This window comes from Pieris napi, chromosome W, assembly GCF_905475465.1.
Source record: "Pieris napi chromosome W, ilPieNapi1.2, whole genome shotgun sequence".
Taxonomy (NCBI): domain Eukaryota; kingdom Metazoa; phylum Arthropoda; class Insecta; order Lepidoptera; family Pieridae; genus Pieris; species Pieris napi.
Window position 1 is genome coordinate 698,591 of NC_062258.1, and position 27,272 is coordinate 725,862.

The 27,272-nt window shown below is 32.8% G+C and overlaps 5 long non-coding RNA genes across 5 annotated transcripts; 3 read left to right on the forward strand and 2 right to left on the reverse strand.

The window, feature by feature from the left end:
• Window positions 1-1,173: 1,173 nt before the first annotated feature.
• On the forward strand, window positions 1,174-8,190 carry LOC125062030. Its single transcript, XR_007119130.1, has 2 exons — window positions 1,174-1,806; window positions 6,915-8,190. It is a non-coding gene; the product is annotated as an uncharacterized LOC125062030 (long non-coding RNA).
• LOC125062035 lies at window positions 4,629-5,628 on the forward strand. The gene is made up of 2 exons (XR_007119134.1): window positions 4,629-4,774; window positions 5,076-5,628. It is a non-coding gene; the product is annotated as an uncharacterized LOC125062035 (long non-coding RNA).
• On the reverse strand, window positions 5,625-6,917 carry LOC125062031. Its single transcript, XR_007119131.1, has 2 exons — window positions 6,585-6,917; window positions 5,625-6,422 (listed from the first exon to the last, which is right to left on the reverse strand). It is a non-coding gene; the product is annotated as an uncharacterized LOC125062031 (long non-coding RNA).
• A 3,188-nt stretch (window positions 8,191-11,378) lies between the features above and the next one.
• LOC125062120 lies at window positions 11,379-12,587 on the forward strand. Its single transcript, XR_007119199.1, has 2 exons — window positions 11,379-12,110; window positions 12,214-12,587. It is a non-coding gene; the product is annotated as an uncharacterized LOC125062120 (long non-coding RNA).
• A 7,937-nt stretch (window positions 12,588-20,524) lies between these two features.
• LOC125062056 lies at window positions 20,525-21,165 on the reverse strand. Its single transcript, XR_007119149.1, has 3 exons — window positions 21,109-21,165; window positions 20,769-21,007; window positions 20,525-20,570 (listed from the first exon to the last, which is right to left on the reverse strand). It is a non-coding gene; the product is annotated as an uncharacterized LOC125062056 (long non-coding RNA).
• Window positions 21,166-27,272: the final 6,107 nt, after the last annotated feature.

Below are 27,272 nucleotides of genomic sequence, written 5' to 3' on the forward strand. Positions count from 1 at the left end.
TTGGAGATAATTGAGCAACGAGCCGTAACGTTTTACTATACCCAAGTGTATAATAATTGTGTAAATATTATTATTCAGGCAGAATACAGATGTTAATGATAATTGTCATCAGACACTATCAGCATGTGGCAAACACAAACATGTCATGTATTGAAACGTGTATCGTGTTATGGTGGGTGGCCAGGTAAGCGGTTATTAAAATAAGACGACATTACTGTTATTCATAAACATATGTTCAGCCATGACAGGCGGTCCGAGACATACTACAGGAAACGGAAACCCATAGATAATATTAAATCATAGATACGTAACATCTCCGTTAATAAGAAAAGAAAACATGGCATGAAGTGGAACATAGTACGTATAGTGCTTTTCATGAAAGAAGTCCCGCGGTGATTTTAGGAACTAAATTTGACAGGTCGGCAATGTTGTCATTAGTCGATGTTATCAAGTTCGTTTGTTGTGGTAGATTTTTGTGAATTTTTAACTAGCTTAGTGCATTTTGAAGATTGATTACAATGCCAAAAGTTGTAAAATTTTCGGCTCGAGAAATTATATTAAAGGTGAAAGAGTTCTGTGAAGCGGAACATAAGAATCAAGGTGTTTTAATACCACTAAACAATGTTCGGAAGAGAGTTGCCGCCATAACAGGTACTTTTTAGAGTTGCCATTTAATAATTTTTTGCTGTATTGATGGGACTTTTATGATTTAAATTCGTTTTTGCGACAAAATTGAATAAATACATAACGTGATGAAACTAGGTAACTGAAATTAAAACATATATTACATAAGCATTATAAACTTAGTGATTATTATTTTTAAATGTTCATAATTTAATTGCAGGTGTGTCAGAGAAAACTGTAACAAGAATTACAAACGAAGGTATAACAGCGGCGTGTATTTCGAAAAAAATTGTAACTCAACAATTATGCATTAAAACTCTGAATAAAAAATTGTATTGTTTTTCTTTACCCTATTTTCTTATCTTTTCCCTGTAAGTAGGTAGAACACCGCTAAAATGAGTAAATAAAAATATACTTTTTACATAACAGAAATATTGTTTCATCGAAGTATGCCAATAGTATTATTTGATAAATTACATCTGCTAAATGTAAATAAAGTAGGTAAATTTTTTACTCATAAATGGCAACATTACGTCATGCGATTGCAGCGCCGCGTCTGGGGGACTTCTTTCATGAAAAGGACTATACGTAAGTATACACTTTTTTTTTTTTACATTGACAAAATTCTTACATACTATTAGACTGAAATAATGGTACGGAACATTGTCTTGACTGACATTTTCAATTTTGACAGTTCTCACATTGACGTCTACTAAATTGACATAACTGTGTTTTGACAGCTACACAAAACAAAATTAGGTTAAAGACATTAAACAATACATTTACAAACTAAGTACAAATTATGAACTTAATCTAGATTCTAGACTAATTACCAAAATCTTCGGGGCTTTATGATAGCTCTGCCGAATGAAGAATAAGTTGTGTGGTGAGTACGTGTATTTGGTGTATGTGATGTGTTTGTTTTAGATTCTTGGACAGGATTATTTCTACCAGGGGATTGATAATTCGATGGAGAAGACGGCGATACATTGGAAGGGGACGTTGGATCAGTATCTTGTGGAACTGACGGGGATGGAAGTGAACTACTACTAGGAGGGGACTCAGAGGGTGAAAGTTTTGGTTGTAGGATGTGTTGGCGATTACGACGAAAAGTACCTTCCGGGGAGACATCATATACTATATATGATCTAGGCTGTGGACCTATGTCAGAAACAGTACCAGGTGTCCAAATACTGTCTGGCTGTTTCTTGAAGTATATTTTATCACCAATGTTTAGGGAAGACAACGGTTACGGTTACGGCTACTGGTATAATGACACTGTTGTTTTTGAAGACAATGCCATTAATAATGTGTATATCAGTTTTTAAAGGAAAATAAGACCTAAGGATGTCTGGAAGTAATTTTTTATGTTCAGGCCAACCTTCTATGCAACATTTACTTAAGAGTGACAATTCCTTGTCTTGGGAAGTTAGTTCTTGAATAGATTTAAGTTTATTTGGACTAACTGACAGTGATCTAATGACTAAATTGACATGTAAATCTAGGTCAGAATCAAGATCATGTAATGACTGTTCTGGTAAAGCTGCTCTGGACAGAGTATCAGCTACATAAAGATATTTACCTGGTTTGTAAGTTACATTGAGGTCATATGGTTGTAATCTCAGCATTATTCTTTGAAGACGGGGTGGAATGTTGTAAATTGGTTTTTTATAGATACTATTGGTTTGAGGTCTGTTTCAACCAAAGTGTGGCGACCATAGACATATTGGTGAAACTTTGTACAACCAAATAGGATTGCTAATAGCTCTTTCTCAATCTGAGAGTATGACTGTTGACATGAGCTTAATGAAGCTGAAGCATATGCAATGGGGTGTTTATCATGGCAAATCACTGCACCCATGGCATCTTTAGACGAATCAACTGACAGTGTAAAAGGTTTATTTTGATCATAATATGTCAAGACAGGGGCTTTAGTTATAGTCTCTTTTAATACATTAAATTCTATGTTATGTCTCTCTTGCCAAGACCATTCATTTTCTTTAGACAAAAGCATTCTTAAATTAGAAGTTTTTTCTGACAGATTCTCTATGTATGAGCCTAAGTATGTTACCATACCTAAAAATCTTTGTAATTCTGTGACATTTGTAGGGGGTGGCATACTGCAAATGGCTTTGACTTTGTTTTCATCAACTTTCACACCATCTTTAGAAAAGATGTGTCTTAAGTACTTGCCTTTACTTTTAGATATATTAGACTTTTCTTTATTAAATTTTATTCCTAACTCCCTAGCTCTATCTAAGACTTGTTTTAATCTAAAATCATGTTCTTCTTTTGTTTGACCATAAATTAGGAAATCGTCCATCATAATTTGGACTCCTGAAATGTCACTGAATCTGTTTGTCATGATGGAATGAAACAGTTCTGGAGCTGCATTTATCCCGAAGGGTAGTCTTAGGAATCTATATCTACCTTGAGGTGTGATGAATGTACATAGCTTTGAAGAAGCTTCATCTAATTTAAGCATATAAAAACCTTTGTTTGCGTACCAGAGAGGCTGGATTTAATTTCATCAATAGTTGGAAATTGATAATGAGGACGCACAATGGCTTTATTAAGTTTTCTTGGATCAATGCACAGGCGTAGTTTACCATTCTTTTTTGAGGCAATTACAATTGAGCTAACCCATTTAGTAGGTTCCTCGACTTTGGTTATAATTTGATCTTTTTCTAACATGGCTTATTCTTCTTTTAATTGTTCTAAGAGACTGAATGGACATCTATAGATGGTACAGCATCAGGCTTCATTGACAAATGACATTCGTAATCTTTAAGACAACCTATTCCTGAGAAGAGATCTTTATATTCAACAAGCTGTGATACATTGACAGACTCATGAAATTGGACATTATGGACTCTTTTGACTAATTTTAAATTCTCACAACTGTTGCGACCAATAATATTTCTACAAGGTATATCTATAATGTGGAAATTGACATTGTATACTTTGTTGTTATGTGTGACAGACAGAATGCATTGACCTACTGTAGGTAATACTTCACCGCTAAAGGTTGAAAGTTTGTGATTACTTTTCTTTAAACTACTCAATGACAAATTAAGTTTTTTGTAAGAGTTAAATGATAAAATGTTAGTGTCAGCACCTGTGTCAAGTAAAAAGTCTACATTCTTACTATTTATGGACAAAGTTATATGATAAGGGTTTCTTTGGCTGACAGAAATCTCATTAGTGAAAAGACTATTTAGAAAATAAGTATCAATGGGATTACCCATACTTTTTTCTTCTATGAATCTCACATGTGTGCTGCGGCAACACTTGGCAAAGTGATTCGGCTTGTGGCAGTTGTTACAGATGACTCCCATGGCTGGACATTTTGTACGGTGAACTTGACCACATCTGGAGCAGTTCCTTATACAAAAACATACATATAAAAAAGTAGGTTACATAAGTTATTAGGCAACGGGCGGCGTTATCGCGAAAAGACACACATTAACGCTTACGCTATTCGGTAGCCAACGGCCAATTAATGTTTCGGCAGTGTAGAAAAAACGGCGTTTCTCCGCCATGTTTTAGCGTGATCTCAAAAGCTGCTGTTTGCAATAATTAAGTACAACTATTGCCATCTTTAATGGCTACCGTTTTAAAAACATGTCATATTTTGGACGTTTTAACGAAATGGTTTTAATTTGTTATCTGTCTTTTTTTAACGTTCTCGTGTAATTATAATAATTTAAACTAGAGTTCATATTTTTAAGTTAAGAGTTTTAGTTTTTCTATGAATCAATGCGAGGATAACATAATAGACACAGATAAATATGAAAATATCAAGAAAATCAGCAAATTAGTAGAGGTAAATCCTAGTTATATTGGATATCTCTTATTGATATTTATATTGCATGTAAGTTCATGAAATTGTTCTTTAATTTAAAAAATACATATACCATTTAATATTGCATATATTATGTAATCACAAAGTAAAATTATTGTACATTTTATTTGTATATTTCAGATGATAAAGCAGTCACTAATGAACATAATTAGAAGTTCTAAATATATTTTATTGTAATTATAATAGAAGCTAATGATATAATATTGATTATATTAATCAAATAAAGTGGATTTATACTTCATGAACTTTGGAAATATAAAATCTAGTGAGCAATACTAAGGAATGGTAAGCAGATATTTTCTTTAATTATTTACTAAGTTAATATACTAGAGAAGTTATTATAATATTGTTAATGAATGAGAAGTTTGAATTGAAGTCCTTTGGGAGTTACTGACATTGTTTGGTTATTAAGAACTTTAATTGACAATAAGCAGCAGTGACAAATTAAGTATATTTTTAAGTTTAGAATTAAGTAAAGAGTTTTAATACTAAAGTTACCTATTGAACAAACCTTGGACCGAACTTACAGTTTAGTTTGTCAGTTTTCTATTTGATCAAAGTACTAACTAAAATATTTTCTTTTCAGAAAAAAAGAAGCTATGGAGTATGAAAAAATGGTTGGTTAAGTAACATTACCTCAAGAACAGGAAACAGTAACTGAAACTATGTTCTTCTACATTTAATCTTAATAAGTTCAGCAGTTTGAATGTTAATGAGACATTATTATAAACAAACTGCATTTGTAGATTTTGGGAAGAATTATATCTTTACAATAACTATTATTATTTACAATTGTTGTGTTAAGGAAACAATCGCTATTTTTTAATCGCCCAGGATGTATTCATAGTAACAGTAGGTATCATAGTAATTTTATGAAATTATCACAACATCTAACGTTAGGTTTTATGAATTGAACAATTTTTTGTATATAGCACACAAACAAGATATTGACATTGCTGCAAACTAACACTTACATTTATTAGTTAATTATCTACATATATAAATATGAATACATCTACATTAGGTAGTAATGCATTTAATTTGATGCACCTGTGTGTGTTCAGTAGTAATGTCTGTATTGTTTAATAAGTTGTTACATATGCTTATTTGTACCTTATTTTAATAAAAAATAACCATAACTGAAACATTTTTATTTTGCTACCTGTTTGTTTAATATTCCTAACTATTAGTAGGTACGGGACATTCATATATGCATTATCTGTATATTCTTGTAAAATAAACTAATATTGTGAACCACTTTAATGGCTTTTCCTACTAAAGAAGACATAGGTAAATTGCCAAAAATAAAACTGACAACATACAATGTTTATTCATTTCTTACTTAAACAGATTTTGCATTTACATATTCACTAGTAGCAAATCACTGATATAAACAAAAGTTAATTGACATAAATATTAACTTAAAATAAGCATCAAACTTAACTTTATAACTAAGATGTTGGAGCATCAATATGGAGTCAAAGGTTGGTTAAGGGTTATAATTTAAGACTAAATTTCTATTTTATAATTTTAATTAATCCCTCTTTTTTATAAATATATTATAAACAATCAACCTTTATGACTCTAACTTAAACTGAAATTGTTTGATGGACATAAACAGAGATAATTCCAACTAGTAGCAAATCACTAATAAAATCTACACTTATATAAAAATCTGCTTTCAAATTGACATTAAAAATGTTCAAGCACAAACACCAAACCTAATTAAAGCTTAAATCAAACTCTAATTTCAGTGTTCTCACTAGTCTACGTTTTTTTTCTATTGTTTTTTAATTCCTTGGACTTTATCAACTGACTAGAAGTTATTTACACTCTTTATTTATCAATCCACAGTACTATTTCTATTGTTTCTTCTAAGCGGTAACAAAATATGTTGCTTCTTCATTTTGCAGATTAGTTGTGAGGTCAAATCCTAAAAATATCAAAGTATGAGTACTACTAATTATTATTATATATCTCGATTATGCAATTTTAAAATATTGTATTTATTTGTAGCCTTAAATTTCTGAGAAAACATGAAACAAAACATAATTAATTTAAACATGCAATTAAAATTCATATATTCACTTTGCACCTTCCGTAAATTCCACTTAAATCGAAAATTGTTCCAACCTTGCTGACATTCTAATGTCCCTTTTGCAGCTTCCAATTGCAAATTTACAAAAATATTGTAAAGTTTTAACTTCTATTTGTTTATAAAAGTGACATTAGGAATACATTTAATCCAGAGACAATATGACGGAATAAGGTGCTACGAACAGCAGCTCGCATCTACGCTGTCGACTTTGCGGTAATGTATCGACATGCCTCTTGGCTACGAACGAAGCGTTTTCGACAGTACAATTACGCAAAAGCGGTAGTGTATGTAGAATACTTTTCGACACCAATATGGCTAGACCCCCAGGTGTCCAAATACTGTCTGGCTGTTTCTTGAAGTATATTTTATCACCAATGTTTAGGGAAGACAACGGTTACGGTTACGGCTACTGGTATAATGACACTGTTGTTTTTGAAGACAATGCCATTAATAATGTGTATATCAGTTTTTAAAGGAAAATAAGACCTAAGGATGTCTGGAAGTAATTTTTTATGTTCAGGCCAACCTTCTATGCAACATTTACTTAAGAGTGACAATTCCTTGTCTTGGGAAGTTAGTTCTTGAATAGATTTAAGTTTATTTGGACTAACTGACAGTGATCTAATGACTAAATTGACATGTAAATCTAGGTCAGAATCAAGATCATGTAATGACTGTTCTGGTAAAGCTGCTCTGGACAGAGTATCAGCTACATAAAGATATTTACCTGGTTTGTAAGTTACATTGAGGTCATATGGTTGTAATCTCAGCATTATTCTTTGAAGACGGGGTGGAATGTTGTAAATTGGTTTTTTATAGATACTATTGGTTTGAGGTCTGTTTCAACCAAAGTGTGGCGACCATAGACATATTGGTGAAACTTTGTACAACCAAATAGGATTGCTAATAGCTCTTTCTCAATCTGAGAGTATGACTGTTGACATGAGCTTAATGAAGCTGAAGCATATGCAATGGGGTGTTTATCATGGCAAATCACTGCACCCATGGCATCTTTAGACGAATCAACTGACAGTGTAAAAGGTTTATTTTGATCATAATATGTCAAGACAGGGGCTTTAGTTATAGTCTCTTTTAATACATTAAATTCTATGTTATGTCTCTCTTGCCAAGACCATTCATTTTCTTTAGACAAAAGCATTCTTAAATTAGAAGTTTTTTCTGACAGATTCTCTATGTATGAGCCTAAGTATGTTACCATACCTAAAAATCTTTGTAATTCTGTGACATTTGTAGGGGGTGGCATACTGCAAATGGCTTTGACTTTGTTTTCATCAACTTTCACACCATCTTTAGAAAAGATGTGTCTTAAGTACTTGACTTTACTTTTAGATATATTAGACTTTTCTTTATTAAATTTTATTCCTAACTCCCTAGCTCTATCTAAGACTTGTTTTAATCTAAAATCATGTTCTTCTTTTGTTTGACCATAAATTAGGAAATCGTCCATCATAATTTGGACTCCTGAAATGTCACTGAATCTGTTTGTCATGATGGAATGAAACAGTTCTGGAGCTGCATTTATCCCGAAGGGTAGTCTTAGGAATCTATATCTACCTTGAGGTGTGATGAATGTACATAGCTTTGAAGAAGCTTCATCTAATTTAAGCATATAAAAACCTTTGTTTGCGTACCAGAGAGGCTGGATTTAATTTCATCAATAGTTGGAAATTGATAATGAGGACGCACAATGGCTTTATTAAGTTTTCTTGGATCAATGCACAGGCGTAGTTTACCATTCTTTTTTGAGGCAATTACAATTGAGCTAACCCATTTAGTAGGTTCCTCGACTTTGGTTATAATTTGATCTTTTTCTAACATGGCTTATTCTTCTTTTAATTGTTCTAAGAGACTGAATGGACATCTATAGATGGTACAGCATCAGGCTTCATTGACAAATGACATTCGTAATCTTTAAGACAACCTATTCCTGAGAAGAGATCTTTATATTCAACAAGCTGTGATACATTGACAGACTCATGAAATTGGACATTATGGACTCTTTTGACTAATTTTAAATTCTCACAACTGTTGCGACCAATAATATTTCTACAAGGTATATCTATAATGTGGAAATTGACATTGTATACTTTGTTGTTATGTGTGACAGACAGAATGCATTGACCTACTGTAGGTAATACTTCACCGCTAAAGGTTGAAAGTTTGTGATTACTTTTCTTTAAACTACTCAATGACAAATTAAGTTTTTTGTAAGAGTTAAATGATAAAATGTTAGTGTCAGCACCTGTGTCAAGTAAAAAGTCTACATTCTTACTATTTATGGACAAAGTTATATGATAAGGGTTTCTTTGGCTGACAGAAATCTCATTAGTGAAAAGACTATTTAGAAAATAAGTATCAATGGGATTACCCATACTTTTTTCTTCTATGAATCTCACATGTGTGCTGCGGCAACACTTGGCAAAGTGGTTCGGCTTGTGGCAGTTGTTACAGATGACTCCCATGGCTGGACATTTTGTACAGTGAACTTGACCACATCTGGAGCAGTTCTTGGATGACTGTTTCGACTGATGTTCTTGACTGGACGATGCTTCACTTGAGTGACGACTAAGACTTTCTTGACGGCTATGACTTCTTTGACGATTATGACTTCTTTGCCTATGACTCTCTTGATCACGTTTTGTTAGGCGACTGTGACGTGATTGACGACTGACGACACTTACTTCATGGCTTGATAAGGCTTTAGCCTCTAACCTTGTATTTCTTAGCGTTTTAGCTAGACTGACGGCTGCATCAAACGAAGATGGTTTCTCGATCAGGATACGTTCTCTGATGTATGAGCAAGATGAATTTAGGTTCCATGAGAATATGTCCTTTACTATATCATCGGCAAGACCTTCGAAATTGCATTGGATGCTTAGATTCTTGAGATCAGTGGCATATGTCTCAATTTCTTCATCTGGACCTTGTTTTCTATTGAACAGCTTATGCCTTTCGACAGAGATATTCACACGCGGCGTAAAATAGTCTTCAAATAGGTAGTAGAGTGCGAGTAGATATATGTAGGTGATCTTATCTATTTCAGTATTAAACGAGTAAAATATTTGGAGAGCGTCTACCAATAGTTTGTAACAAAATGGCTACCTTTCTTTTGTCTGATTCTTTTTCCAAATCGTTGGCAATCATATAAATACCAAGACTAGTTTCTCCAAGCCAAAGGCATATTCGAGGCGTTAATATCAAGACTGAAATTACTCGGCGGCAGGGGGAGGGACAACTTGTACTTTTATCCGACATTTTTTAAGCTGAACCACACGGCGACGTTTTACGTGAAAATTTTTGTAGCGTTTATGTCTGTCGGCTTCTGTGTTCTTTTCCGGTTCACTACTTGAACTTCTGACACCATGTTATGGTGGGTGGCCAGGTAAGCGGTTATTAAAATAAGACGACATTACTGTTATTCATAAACATATATTCAGCCATGACAGGCGGTCCGACCGAGACATACTACAGGAAACGGAAACCCACAGATAATATGAAATCATAGATACGTAACACACACAACATTAAAATTGAGGCCATTAGAACCATAGTGGCCTAACTAATTTTCAATATTGAGTTTATGATTTTTTCCACTTCAAATTTATCATGTTGATAGAACCAGAGTGGCCTAAAAGTGATACAACGAATGTTCACTAGATAGCAGTATAAACACTGTTACGGTTTTTAGTTTGTGATCTAAATTTGAGGTGCCATATTGGCCTAAGTCAGATAGGCCACTATGCAGTGTGACCATTTTAAAAAATGGCGATCTACCAAAACTACATAGTGCCAGTACTAAACAATACCAAAACACATGCTGAATTATACTAAAAATATACTAAAAGAAAAAGAGGATTTTTTTTAATGAAAACACTTATTATCAGTTACTTTTTAATTTTACCAATTACACACCTTCATTATACAGACATATTAAAATAATAATAAACATTTACAATAAGTTTTTTTAAGTCAGTATTTGCTGCACTGAGCTAACTGAGCAGATTTAGTGCGTTTGCAGGAAAAGCTTTTTGCGATTTCCGAAACATAAAACGTTTTGCTGAATAAATCGCTGAGATGATCCATGGCCCGAGATGGTATGTTATGTTCTGCCAACGCTGCATAAAATATAAGCTCTGCTTTTCTTACTTCTTCAGATATGGGTTCTTTCTTTTGAAGTAGGTAATTTATCATCGTTCTGAAAATAAACAGGATTTGATTAATTTGATGAATTTAAATCAATTATACAATTGTACATGTACTATCCAAGATTTATCGGACATCCTGTAGAAGTAGGACAATAAATTCATGTGCCAAAAAAAAATAAGAGACACAATAATCTTATAAATATGTTAATGGGGGCATAGCTTTCTTACCTTGGATTGTCCACTATAATGTATAAGTTTCTATCGATGTTTTTCAGAATATGCATGACTTTTAATTGTAGCGATTCTGCTTAAAAATGTTGCTCCACACGTTTTACACAAGGCGTTCTCATTATTTTTATATTTTGTCAACCATGACGAAAATTCAGAATTTTGTTCCCACTCAGATCTATATTTCTGATCGTATTGCGCTTCATTATCTTCACTACACATGCACACAGAGAGAAATAAATAAAGAACTAAAACATCCATGGTCCCAAAAGGGACCACATGTATAAAAATACAGCATGTAACGTAGATAGTAATACGTAGCTAAACCACGATTCGCGAATTTGTTAGCATTAACCGTTCTAAAGAGACAAAATGATACATTTGCGGTAAAAATCAGACAAAGACAAAAACATGTGAACGAAATACGAACGAATGGAAGTGAGTGTTTCCCGCCCAGTACAAAAATATATCAAAATGTGTTTTAAAATGTTGAAAGTTTAAATGTACCAAAAAATACCAGAATATAAAAGGATACCAAAAAAATACTAAATTAGTTACACGGAGCCCAAATTATACCAATTTGGTACTGAATATACTAAAAACGGTCACACTGCCACTATGGCTTAAACCCTCTTTAACTCCACTGTCACGATGACATTAGTTAGGCCATAATGATGAAGTAACAATGTATGTGTGGGATAAAACTATAACTTCTAGGGGTCCTCAGGAGATTGGTACCTGCTTGTTGCGTTTCATCAAAGAGAAAGTCAAGACTAAAAAGTTAATTATGTACTCAGTCCAGTGCAGTGGTCAAAATAGAAATATTAAAATGGCTACTCTTTGCCAGTATATTGTTGCCCATACAGATTACACAGTAGATAACATAGACCATAAGTTCTATGTCAGTGGGCACTCATACTTAGCATGTGACCAAGATTTTGGATTAGTAGAGAAGAAGAAAAAGTTTTTCAAAAATATTTACTTACCTGATCACTGGACTACTGTTATTAGGGTAGCTAGGGACAGTAACCCATTTGATGTCATAAAAATGACAAGGGATGACTTTATTTCAACAAAAAAGCTGGAGAATAACATTACCAACAGGAAGATAACTACTGAAAAATCAAAGGTACAGTGGCTCAGCATGCAGTGGCTTTTGTTTAATAAAATGCATCCATTTACATTATTTTTTAAATATTCTAATAATGAAGATGTTTTATTTAAAAATGTAGATTTAAAGAAAAGAGGCTCTACAGATTTGACTGGTATTAAACTGGATTCTTTATACCCTGATGGACATTCCATCAGTTGTGAGAAAAAAAAGGATTTATTAGATCTATTGCCTTTTATACCAGTATCAAAGATAATGCGGCTGTAAGAAATGTCATAGATGTTGAGGATGATATTGATAATGACTAAGAATACCATTATTGTTATTTCTGTTGATGTCACTTCTTTTTTAAGTGTTTTATAATAAACAATTGGCCTAACAACCATTTTGTTCTCACCTTTTTATAAACACCTACTGCCAAAGTGGCCTATCTGTGTATAGAATATAGAAAAATAGCAATAAAGCTATTTTCTCACTATTAAAATCATAATTTGGAACATTAATAGGTCAAATAAAACATAAAATTAATAAAAAGTATGTATCCTGAAGAGTGCTAGTTGATTAAAAAAATACTGTTTTTATTTTCTATGGTACTCATAATACTTGTCAATTGAATTAAGCCACTATGGTTCTCATGGCCTGAAATAATAAACAGCTGGGTTATAAGTATAAGTACTTACTTTATTAAACTCTTTCCTGAATGAGGCAGGCAGGTGTCAATAGTGGCGTTAGGCGATTTGGTTTTATAAAAACTTAGCAAAACCTCTAATGCTGCATCGCGTTTTTGTTTGTTGTGGTAATTTATATCTGTCACATCCCACAAACACGTCAGGTCTCTAAACTTATAAATAAATTGATTAACAAAGTCACGGTTTGAACTCTTCACGAGCGAGCAAACCGTACGGCACGATGGCTCAGACCGACCGGACCGTTGGTTTTCCCCATTCGCGAGCGCGCCGCCTGCGTATGCGCGCCGCGCTAATTGACTCGGCGCGATGGACTTTCGCGCAGTTGGAATTCCATCGCGCCGAGCCAATCCATTTGGACCGACAGTGTTTTCACTTTTCACATTCATGGACGAGTTTTGGATCGACAGCGTGCCAAATTTATCGATGGATCGCCCGTGAATGGCCACCATAAGAGAGAAATTATCCGAAGGGGCTAAAGGTGACTTCGGAGAATTTCTTTTATTAAAAAAATAAAATAAAATAAAATATGTTTATTATGGAACGTAAGATACATGTATCACTTATTCCACGTCATTAAATTTGAAGGCATCCCTACTCATCGGCAAAGAAGACAGAGGGTGTAGGCCGAGAGAAAAAGCCGGCGTAAAAAACTCTCGGTACTCTTTTAAAACAGCAAATCATCAAACAACACTTATTTATAACAAATATCGCAAATTAATTAGAAGTAGCCTGTCTAGCACTAGTCCCAGGCCCTTTTATCAATTAGATAATCGTTGACTTTATAGTAAGCCTTTTTACACAGCCTTTCTTTAATACATTTCTTAAATTTATTGAAAGGCAGTGATAAAAGAGCTTCTGGGATTTTATTAAAGAAGAGTATCCCTTTCCCCAAAAAAGAATTACTAACTTTAGATAGTCTAGTACGGGGAAATTGCAGCCTGCGTTTGTTCCGTGTATTAACATTGTGCGTATGTTCTATTCTAGTAAACTTATCACTATTTTTGTATACATACATAATATTTTCATAAATATTATGTAAATTTTATGTATTACAGATAGAATACAATTTAAACTTTAATATATAACAATTACTATAAGTATTTTACTTATTATGGGTAGCACCGAGATTGGTCTATAGTTTTCAGTATTAGTTTTAGGTCCAGATTTAAAGATGGGAGTAACTTTAGCTATTTTTAGAGAGTCTGGGAATTCTCCAATTTCTAATAATTTGTTAAAACATTTAGATAGGTTTTTAGCAATATGATCTTTTATACATTTTATGCTAATACCGTCCAGGCCTGCACTACAATGTGTATCCAAATTATTTATTACTTTTAAAATTTCGTCACTACTACATGGTTCTAGTATCATTAAGTTTGTAGACTGTTTAGTTGAAGGTAAAGCTTTTGAAAAATTATCATGATAGGTTTTTGGTATTTCGTCAGCCAGAATTTTACCTATTCCAGTAAAGTATCGGTTAAATTCCTCACAAATATTGTTTTTATTAGTAATTTCGATAGAATTTATTATAATTTTCGAAGGCCCACAGCTAGTATTTGTTTTATTTTTTGCTAGGTCATTTACAAGGTTCCACATTTTTTTCGGATTATTTTTTAATTTTATGAATTTTTGAAAGTAATAAGCATCTTTTGTATCCCTAATGCGTTTACAAACATAGTTTTTATAGTCTTCGAATTCTTGCTTTGTAGTTTCACAGCCACGCATGTTTTTTAATTTTATCCATAGTTTATTTCTTTGGTTTATTTCGCTGATTAAATCCAATCCTTTTAGGGTTCATTAAGTTTTTTCTTTTTGATTATTTTACAGTTGTTAACGTGATCTATAATAGAATTTTCCAGTATCTTGTAGTCATCATTATCATATAACGTAATGTTGCCATTTATGAGTAAAAAATTTACCTATTTTATTTACATTTAGCAGATGTAATTTATCAAATAATACCTATTATTTTCTGCATACTTCGATGAAACAATATTTCTGTTATGTAAAAAGTATATTTTTATTTACTTATATTAGCGGTGTTCTACCTACTTACAGGGAAAAGATGAGAAAATAGGGTAAAGAAAAGCAATACAATTTTTTATTCAGTTTTATTATATTATCATAATTGTTGGGTTACAACTTTTTTCGAAGTACACGCCGCTATTATACCTTCGTTTGTAATTCTTGTTACAGTTTTCTCTGACACACCTGCATTTAAATTATGAAATATTAAAAATAATAGTAACTTTAAATTTATAATTCTTATGTAATATATGTTTTAATTCCAGTGACCTAGTTTCATCACGTTATGTATTTATTCAATTTTGTCGCAAAAACGAATTTATATCATAAAAGTCCCATCAATACAGCAAAAAATTATTAAATGGCAACTCTAAAAAGTACCTGGGCTGGATTATGTATACATAATATCGTAAAATCTTTTTCGGGGCATTTTAATTGTGTTCATAATATCAGTGAGCATGAAATCTTCCACATCATGAATTATATCGTCTTCTTTTTCGTTAGATAAGAACACGCCCACAGTATATATATATATATATATAGGCAGAGGCTGATAAATTTAGAATAAGACAACAACGTCGTAAGAACAGAATTGTTCACAACAACAACTAAATACCCTATGGTTTAAGACGAGTTTCCGTGAACATTTGGTGGACTTGCTTTGTTCCTTTCAGGGGCACAATATTATTTGGAATCGTTGTTGCTACCTTTTCTAAGTCTTAGTCTGTCAAAATGAACCGTTTAAATTTGCTGGCATCTTGAAAGTGGATAAGAATTGGAACATCTGCAATATACACTCGCGAGCAAACAAATCGACTCAAGCGCTACCTCTGCATTCAAAGATTGTTTTACGTGCAAGTATACAACATTTTAATAAAAATGATATGTCGTTTGAAAGCTTGAAACCTAATCTTTCAAAAAAACATCAACACGATTATATAAAACGAGTACCAACATGTTAATTTGCGCAATGAGGGCGTATGGGACAAATTACTCACTACGCTACCAGCCAGTTGCGCTACCCTCTACCCCTATAAAACCCCTCGTAACCCTTCAACCTTTATCAGTCGCTTATCAACCGTTGACCGATACACATCTTCGCAACCTGCATTCATTGTTTTCAAGAAACCATGGATGCCACACCTCAAAAAGCCGCTCAAGTTTTTGCCTTTTTGCAACAAGGACTCAGTCAGCGAGTAGTCGCTTCCCAGCTTCACTTGAGCCAATCTGCTGTATCCCGAGTATACAGACGATAGACAAGAGACTGGAGCATTCATTCGGAGACCAACAACCAGCCGCCTCCGTTGTACTTCTGAACGAGACGACCGTATCAGTGTCTCAACCTCCCTGCGAAATCGGCACCTTACTGGTGTCGACGTGCAGGGCGAGCTGAGACGTGTTCGAGGTATAGCTGTCAGCGAGTGAATAGCAAGAAGATGTCTGAAGGAAGCCAACCTGACTCCAAAAAGGCCTGCAACGGGCCCCAAATTGACTGCAGGCCACCGGCAAGCTCGGCTACAGTTTGCTCGAGAGCATCTTAATTGGAGCATTGGACAATGGCGCTCGATCCTGTTGACTGACGAGTGCAGAATGTGTATGAATGGCAGTGAAAGGAGAGGCCGGGTCTACAGGCGTCCGGGAGAGTGATTTTCCTAATGCTGATTCGCAGAAATCGTTGCCTATGGTGGCGATTCTTGCATGATGTGGGCTGGTATCTCGTTAGAGAGTAAAACACAGCTCGTTTTCGTGCCTGGAGTAGGCCGAAGAGCAGGACTGACAGCTGATGGGTACATCACAAATATTCTCCTGGAACATGTTGTGCCCTACGCAGGATTTGTTGACGAAAACTTCATCCTAATGCATGACAATGCTCGATGCCACACAGCGCGCGTTACTCAGCAGTTTCTTCGAGAAGTCGATTTGCGCACAATGGACTGGCCTGCGCTCAGTCCAGACATAAATCCCGTCGAGCATTTATGGGATGAGCTCAAACAAAGGGTACGAGCAAGAAATCCAGCCCATTCGAGCCTTGAAGAATTGAAAGCAGCTTTCTTAGAGGAGGGGGAAGGTATTCCTCAAGACACCGTCAAAAAATGAATAAGGCCGATGAAGAACCGAATACGGGCTGTAATTAGGGCTAGGGGGGCAGTACCAGTTAGTGAACCAATAAATGTTATACTCTTTAAGAAAAAAAAACGTGTTTTATTTGTCAATTCTGAACACAACTCCTTTACCCAGAATCCCATTTTCCCCCCATTTAAGTTCAGACAACAATAATAAAAAAAGGATACATGGATATTAATAATGATGACATCTCATAAAAGCTGAAGTTTTAAGCTTTCAAATGACATATAATTTGTATTAAAATGTTGTATACTTTCACTTAAAACAATCTTTGAATGCAGAGGTAGCGCTTGAGTCGATTTGTTTGCTCGCGAGTGTAGTTTCCTCTACCTACTATGGCATCACCTTGGCGTTTCATTGTCCCTCCAACCATCAGAAGCTCCTTTTCCATGCCCTGATTGAAAGAAGTTCCAGGATATTTGGCGAAACTTATAATCTTCGAAAAAATTGTTTGCCATTAGGTAAAAGTGTGACAGAGTTGACATGTGACGCAGGGGTAAAAACTTGTTGCTAAGTCGATAACATTTAAAAGCTGACATAGAATTTATAATTTACTCATTGACAACAAAATATTTCTTATAACGTGAGAGTAGACAACAAAAAGTAACAATAATAATTATATTTTGAATCCATTACTTACGTGACGAAGCGGTAGCCGAATAAAAACACACACCTTCTGTCACAGCTTTCGAGCGATTGACGCGCTGACTTTTGATCTCATAGGGGAAAGTGTACCAAGGGGGGGAAGGAGGTCTAAACCTTCAATCACAGGCCACAAAGACGAGCGGCACAAACGCGTATTTCGAAGGACAACCCACGTGACAGAATTTACAAAATAAAACACCAGGCAGTAGGAGACAAGTATTTGATATTTTTTTAATATTTTATTAAAAGTGATAAAAAATAATGGTTGCTATTGCATGATAGGCAATATATTTAGGAGCTATAAGATATTTTCATGTTTGGTGTCATCATATAATTTTTTCGTAATATTATGGATTAAACGCAAGCTGAAGTAGCGGGAGACATAGGGAATTTGTATGAGATACACTTCTGTCACGCGGATTTACTACTTTGTCACGTACTTTTATAATTAAATTATTCAATATATTTGTCATTTGATCGTGCATAGCCATTATGCATATAGTACAGTGCATGTTGAAATACAATTAAGAAAAAAATAATAGTAATTTCCTTGTTTATTTTCTCACTGTAGGTTAAAAAGAAGAATGACCCAATTGTCAAAATTTTCATCATACATAAACAAAATATTTTTAATAAAACAAAATAGAGAACAAAATGGTCGACGTTTGAAATAAAATTAATAATATTAAAAAAAGATAAACTGTGAAAATATCTCAAAAATGACTTATCTGATGGAAAATAATTAGCAAGATTAATATCGAAAAATTATTAAACCCATCTGGCAAAGGGGCCGCTTAAAGGTAAGATTATTTAAATACATCTAAGTTACGTATTTTGTTTATAACATTAAGAGTTTATATTTCGTATTTAGCCGACAAGGGATACCTAACATCTGGATATATTGTAAAAAAATTTAAGAATATTATCTTAACAAAAAGATTATTATGTCACGCTAAAAGTGATTCTCTCAGCAAATGGTCTAAGGATTCAAACTAAACAGGATGGATAGGTATCTTAAATTTTCAAAATGTTACTAAAGGTGAATACCAATGTTTTCATATAATATTTTGTTGAGTAATTATAAAATAAAAGGGTATCTATCTATAAAGAAGAAAAATTAGTGTTTATATATTTATTCATTTGTGTAAGTGCAAGTGTTGGTACTTTTTAGATGCCATGAAACTACTATCGCAACCTTTTTAAGTGATTCAGAGGTCAAACACACAATAACAATATTACCTGTTTTTACTAACACTCATAAAAACTTAATTCTATTAAAACTATTTTAGAAATATAATAACTATCATAGTTAATAAATAGGAATAAGTAGTGTCTAGAAAAACAGTTAACAAAGTTTGTTTGATGGCAAATTTGAAGTCAAATGTAATAGGTTAAATTGAAGCGACATTGTAAAGAATAATGAAATTGTTGGTTAAACATGTCAAATAAAAAAAAAATTAGGTTTCCTATATGAGAAGTATTAATTATAACTGATCAAGTTGAATTTAATTTAATTGTTCAGATTTCAGAATACAAGTATAAATAATCATGTTAGGTATGTTGGATCAAATATATAAGCTTTCAATTGCTCAAATTCATACTATTTCAAGTAATCAACGTTAATTTTAAATGTTGGAAATGACATTGCCATAACTTTTTTTATAAACATAGAAGCAATCAAAAGATAGTTATTGCTGCTGACTACACTTTAGCACTAAACATACCCTTTATGGGTCTTGGATTTGTTTCATTCATAAATAATTGTTTTTAAAGTACATACTTGGATTTGGATTTTTGAGTCTAAATATAGGTGTGCTCAAGATTTTTTTTATTCATAGTACTGAATCAAATACTGTGTGCGAAATTACTAAGCCTTGTTACCATAAAACTTTTAATAATATTTGGCTTAGTTATAATATTATCAAACATGTTTTTAAGATACTTTACTTAGAAATACAAAGATATCCCATATATATGTTTTTGTGTGTTTTATGCAAGTTTTTTTATTATTTTACTTAACTTTACAATAATTCAATTGCTACACAATATTATTGTGTCAGTACAGTGACCTACCACATCTCCCTATTTACAATTTTAACAGATAACCATTGTATTACAGCCATCCGCGGTAGTTGTCAAGAATGAGGAAGAAAATGACCAATTATTGAAATGTTAAGAAGAAATATTAAACCGAGACCACTAATCTATTTTGAATGCAGTTTGGACAACTATGATTTTTATATGAAAAATTGTATTACCGTGTTTAAGATAATTGTGTACTTCATAATAATTTTTTTTGTATCTAATAATATTGTTATATTAATAAAATATTTAATTAAATCTACCACTTATTTAATGACTGCCTATAGAAAACGTAGTAACCGAGTTAAATACATAGCTAAGCCAAAATGAAAAATATATAAGCCATGTTACTTTATAGGTTAATAAAAGAACAATATAATAACTTACACATTTAATTTAATAATTATAGTAAACTTTTAACACACTACAAAATAACTTTCAGTAAAACAAACTTAAGTATAATAAAAACTAATTCAAACACAGCCTCACATAGAGCTAATCAATAACATCTACTTTATTTTGTAGACAAATATATTTATCTTAATATATTTCCTAATTAGTTTGTAAAAAGTAATAGTTATGAACGATAAATTTAAAAAAGCTTAATAAGTACTTAAACCATGATGTATGTAATGATGGTATTTCATACTTGTGTAAAGCAGAATAATGTTTTTATCCAAAACCTTAATGTTATATCAATATATTTTATAAAAATATAGGAACCGAAATTGTTTACTGTGTTATCATTTATTATAATTTGAAGGATAAGTAGTCGAAATTCAATAATTTGAAAATGTCTGCACTATTGTGTCTTTATATCCAGGGGCCTTGTTGTATGATACAAATGTAATATTCTTCTTCTTCAAAGGCAGAATGTATTTTTCTATCAGAAATTTTGAACATTTGGGGATCTCTGAAATTATTAGATTTATAATTTTAGTATAGTAGAAAAATACAAATATAGGTATAACAAAATTTACCTATCTTAACTTATTTATCGTTTTCTGTTCGACTTATCTCTGCTGGAGACAAGACATGATCAAGACTGCATCGAAAAATTGGTTCTAGGATAAAAATGATATTTTTAATGCTAAATAATCAAAATGTTTACCTTAGATCATCTATTTACTAGACTCTTCGTTCATCTCAGCAGCATATGTTCTAGGTTTCGTCAATACCATATAATTTCTTGAGTATTGGAAAAAAGCGATAGTAACCAACGCCGAGAAACCAATTGGGCGTTTCGTGCCTACATTTTCTTCGCCATCTATAGATATTATATTAAGAATTTGTTAATGGTCATTTATTCTTGAAATAGAGGTTTAAACTTTTAAAGTGGAAACGGGCCTTCTGTAACAATAACAAAGTTCTATTTCACGAAGCTTAATGTTTATATATATAATTTTTTCGTAAAATAATGCTGTATTATAGATATTATTTTATAAACTTACCCCAAGATACATATAGATTGTCCTATGTTAGAATATTTTCACATAAAACAAGTTTTAACTTCGCTAAAATGGCTAACTCACTGGTAACGACCAGCCTCAGCCGCTACAGCTTTCATAATGCCAGTGCTTTGTTACAGCGGGTGGGGGCTGCTCTTCCTCCGCGCCTCCGATTATTTATATACACTCTAGGGGTAAGGCAGACAAGACCACGTGGATAGTGGGGTGCTCTGATTCGGTTTTGGGTACTATTTGAATAATTTAATAATTTTCGGAACCATACATTAATTAAAACATGAAGGTAATGTAATGTATGTACATTTGACAAGTAATGCTTAAATTAGGTTCAACTATAAAATTAACAAATGAGGAAATAATCGATTCGATTAGGTTCAACTTTAAAAATAACAAATGAGAAAATAATCGATCCAATTAATTTACCGAAAATGTCACATCACTTATAACCAATAGAAAACGACAATGACACATCACTTATAACCAATAGAAATCGAGAATGTCACATCTCTTATAACCAATAGAAAAGTAGTTAGATAATGGCGGATTGTTTATAATTTCAATATAATTGACAAAAGTTAAAATTTTTTTTTTAAAATACTTTGACGCTTATCCTTAAGCTAAAATCACTTGGAGGTGTTTCAATCAAGGGTCCCCGAGACTCCTGCACAATCAGTATCATCAAATCCAGGTTCGTTTGACTCACACCCAACCCAAACCAATGTTTCTTAACTTGTGAGCAGTGGTCATGATCTTGTTAACATAATCTTCAATGTTCAGACAATTTTCAAGTGTTGTATTGATCAGATCTCTCAACAGACCAACTCGGCGTGTCAAACCTTTGTCATCGAAAGCTTTGGCTAAATTATTCCAAACTTCTTTAGCTGTTTTGGCTTCTTGTATATGTACATAGTTGATGGGATGTACTAATAAGATAATTTTCGACTTCGCTTTTGTGTTAAGTTTGGGATCAATTGTTTCATTGTCTTTCACGGTGACACAACTCCATAATTCCTCATGTTTGAGGTAGGTTTGCACTGCAAATCTCCACGTAGGATAGTTTTCTCTTCCAGTCAGCTTTTCAATCAGTGCCATCGTATTATTTGAAGACATTTTTGCTGATGAAGAATATTGGAAAACGCGTGGCGAGTTTTGAGGTTATACTGAACTCAATTTCGCACTTTTCACTTTAACTATTTTGTTTTTTAAATAAAATCAGGTGGTCTGGGCCCATAACCTGTTAAATGAAACGAGTATTTTATTAATCACTGTGTTAATTATATTTTAATGTTAACCAGACAATGGCGAAAAAGGAAGTAAGCTTATACACATTACACAGAGCAAATCATAGATACCAGATATAACATAGACAATAAGTAATGTATTCTATAATTGCTGAAGGCGCCAAATTTACATTTCATAGACTAACACATTTAAATGAATCTGCCCTAATACAAATAGACAAATAGAGTAGAGAGGAAAACGAAATAATATACGAATAATAAGAGACACTACTACTATTAATCTATTTCTAAAAAAAAAAAACTACCTACGAGTCGTTGATGTGCTACGATACTCGCTACGAAAAACTTCGTGACTGTATTTTCATGTTCACTCCGTCGGAGGTCGAGTACCTACTAGTGTAAAACTTAAAAGACATGGACTTACTGTTGTTATAGTGTACGCATAAAGGCTATGTTTATTTTATTTATTTTCATGTTTGGGTAAGTATTATAAGTTAGCCAATCTACGCAGTGGCGTAACTATACCACCGGGGCCGGGGATAAACTTTGAGATTTTCAGCGTTCTTAATTACATGTTGTATATGTCCCACTAATGGCCAGAGGCCTCATCTCTTAGGCGAGAAGGAATGGTCAGTAGTCCCCACGCTAGCCCAATTGGAGATTTCACATTCATCCATAGTACATTATATATCTATTGGTCAGGGGCCAATTGTTACGTGATGTGATTTTTTCGATATGATCGATATTATGATCGTTTATTTTTGCCTGACACACATTTTGGTTTTAAGACAAGTCAGTTTTCTCACGATATTTGCCTTCAGCGTAGGTGCAAATGTTAATTGTGCACCTAGAAAGAAAATAATATGACCGTCGGACTCAGAGACGCACTATGTCACTGGGTCAACGCTGTTAATTGTGTCAGGAATGTCTATTATCGTTGTATTTTAATCTTATTGGATTTGAATGATAATATCATAGTAATATTTCCTAAATTGTGTTTAAACTACGTTTAAATATGTATTTTATTTAACGACAAGTATGACATGTTTTGATTAATATACATACAGTCAGTCGTTTCTGCAGTAATTTCTTATGCGATTGCAGAATGTAGAATATTACTTTGGTCCATCTAATGTCCTAAAACTTAAGCATGGGATTGAGAACAATATTATTAGGCTATAATAGTATCTATCTATACTTCATCTATCACATCTATAGGTACAATTTTTTCTATTTATCTCTAGCTCACTCTAGCTGTTATGTAATTCTATTGAAATCAATACCTTACATTCGCATGTATATAACATTGAAAATAAAAACATTTCTTGGAATGGGTTGGGTGGGAGAGGCATTGAATGGGCGTGGTAGCTAGCCACGCCTACGTGTGTACTTACAACATTAATCATAAAATCAATAAATGGCGCAGTTGGTATATCGTTATTTATTTAAGGGTTGTTGCATAATGCATATTTTATATTACTTTATTCACGTGTAAATAATGTAACAAGATAAGATACATTTCTGCATTTCTTTGACAAACAACTGATCAGTTAATCTGTCAAGAGAAAGTAGTCGCTGCAATTGCGAATATCGTGTTGTGTGCAACAAGTGCTTTGAATGATACATTTTATCTATATATTTAAACTAGCTGACCGGCCAAGCGTTGCTGTGCCTAAGGTTTTTGTTATATTACATAGTAGTAAACTATTCAAGGGAAACGGTAGGAGAACACCAGTCATGGTGACAACCATGCTTTTTGGTGGTTATGCCATTAAATTGTAGCTTATGTGAAACGTTGGTACTTTCAACACGGCGCCATCTGTTAGAATTGTGACTATCAATAATAAACAAATATTTTGCAATAAAATAATATTGCGGGTATAAATTGAGATGTAAGCTATCCTATCTTTTAAGTTGGATCAAACTACATACGGTGTGCAAATTTGATTGATATCGGTTCGGTAGTTTAGGAGTCCATCGCGGACAAACAACGTGACACGTAATTTATATATATTAAGATTTATTAAAAACGTAACAAAATGATATCCAATATGTATAATTTGTACTTGATTTTGTATAATACTCAGTTGTTTTTAATGAAAATCCTCATACCAAGCGATATATCTTGGAAACCATTAAAAGGTATATTATACGCTTCGTCAAAAGATTTTCGTACATCGACCCTTCTAAAAATATACGTGATTTATAGACGATTTGTTTATACAATACTTTTTCCTTTTCCCGATCTGACACGTTCCGTTTCCATGGTGTTGTAATTCCTACTAATTAGCTATTCGCCATTACCAGTATCGTTAAATATTTTGCTGTTGCTATGTTTTAAAAATCTTGAGAAATCAATACTATGATTGTTTTGATTCTATCTGTTTTAGATATATTGTAATGGAAGTTTAAAGTTTTAGAGAAATTACCACTGGTAGCAAAAGACTTGCAACTCAGTAAAGTATATTTTTTATAAGAAACTATATGTTAAAGGTTATTCTTATCTCGGAAAACGTTATTTCAAAAGTGTGTTAACCTTTAAGATTATATTATCGCTACTTTGGTATATCACATGTTAGTAAACTTTTCTATTTAAAGGCCACTAAGCGATGAATTAATCAATCAAGTTATTGACGGAAATGCTAATATTAAATATGCAATCTGCATAAATGTAAGATTTAGAGAAATTATCGAATTGTATTGTCTTTTATTGACATAACCTTTACACATTTACAGAATAAACTTTTTAACCGGATTAAAGTTATGTACGCACGCTGTAAAGCACGCGAAACGTCGGATAAATTTAAAATTATGTTAAATAATTGTAAATTTATAATAATACATAGCTTTAATCTGGTTAAAAAGTTTTTTCTTTAAATTATTGAATTGTAAAATGATGACTAGCAACCCTATGTCCAGTGGGTGTAAAAGGGTGGCCTCCCTGAAATCTGGGTGCAATGCTACGTGTTGCGGGTTGGGCGTGTAATTACCTCATCCCTCCATAGATGCAACTATAAAAGCTAGCTTTGCCCGGTCTCCCGCCAGTCTATCACAGCTCCTCAGACTACGCGCTCCTTTATTCCAAACTTTGTACCCAGTGAATATTAATTTTTGGAATTGAGCTAACTATTTAGCTATTTCTAATTCATATTATTGTGAACTTAAAGCAATTAAAATTTTGCGGCGTACAATTTTGATAATATTAAAGAAAGCAGTTGTCCCGCGTAAAGTGAAAAAAGTTCCTGGGATCAACTGGTAAGTATTTTCCATTGACTTATTTTAATAATATTATACATTTTGTTTATTGCTTTAGCGTAATTTTTTCCTTTCTTCCTTTTGATTAAAAGCTTAAAAAATTATGTTTTTTTTAACAGCCTTTAATTTATTCCATTATTTTTTAAACTATTTTTTTCAATATTATTTTAATGTTAGTAAAATTTATAAAATGTTAAGTTTAGAAAAAAAATTATTTTGCGACGATTTAAGCGAATAATGTCGCATTTACGTTCAGTTTCTTTTAAATTTGTGCTTTTTATTTGAGTGAATCAAAGACTTAGAACCTAGATTATTCATCACTGAATAATTAAAAATAAAATCTTGCCTCCATTTTTTATTATATCCTATTTTGTTTTTTTTTATAAATTTGTTACGAACGATCAAACTATTTTGATTAGACTATTTAGATTAGAAAATTACAGTTAATGAGTAACTATCAGCATAATTAACTAATAAATATCGAAAAATCGTCAAATAAAAAGTTTATCGAATAATTCCCAGCAATCAAACAGGCAATCACTATTCACTCTCAAAAATCTTCTTTGTCTCGGTTAAACGTTTTTGGGTCAGCGCGTAAAACTCAAAGGTTGTGTTTGGCTCCCGAAAAAACAATTTTTTCGTATTTTTTAAAAAGTTAGTTTTTATTTGAAAATAGCAAAGATTGTTATTGAAGTGAAACTTCTTTATCGACGTATGGGAGAAATTTTGTAGAAAATCGTCACGTTTTTCAGTTACGCGCCATGTTATTTTTGAAGTCAAACTTCTTTATCAGCGTTGGAATTTACCGTCTCATTTTTCGGTTACGCACCATCTTTTTCTTGTCCCTACCACGGTTGATCCGAAGAGATTCGAAGCCATTAATAACAAAAATATATAATAACGATAACAATGATAGAAATAATTCAACTACAATAAATGAAATTCTGTAATAATCTTAGTAGTAATAAGGTAAAATGAAATAATTGTATAGATAATGCGTTATAATAAAACTTTCAATGTATTAAATACCTTTTTTCTATTGTTAGTGTCGTTTTTACTACAAACGTAGTATAAGGCGAAAGATAAAAAAATTAAAAAGATTTTTATCTTGTTACGCCAAAGAAGCATAACTTCTAAGGCGTGTGGCATAAATACATCCACATTTTTTTATAACGTTTAGTTTGAATGAATTTTTTTATTAGTATGTAACCATAATTATTCTTACAGGTTCGGCTGCTAAGGATGGAGCGAAAAAGATTCGACATTGCTAGCATCGAGCGAGACCAGATGACTGGACTAGCTCTGTTTCACCGTGTGTGGCTGACGTTTTATTCAGCATATATACCTTTTGTATACAGGTTGTATACCTTTAACGACACTATTAATATTATTATTTAATCGGTAAGTTTATAGAAGAAATTTTGTTATATTCGACTTCTAAAGTAATATTATATATAAAACCTTTTTAAAATATTGTTAGAAAAAGTAATTCTTTCGTTTTATACAACTAAAGATAAGGAAAGTGGCAGCTAGGTGAGGGGTACCGGGTTCGATTCCCGGTTCGAGGGCAAGTTTTAATTTAAATTTGTTCTCGGCCTTTGGGAGGGTTGTGCGGTACCGGGCGAGTGCCTAAACCGTACATGGAGGACACGG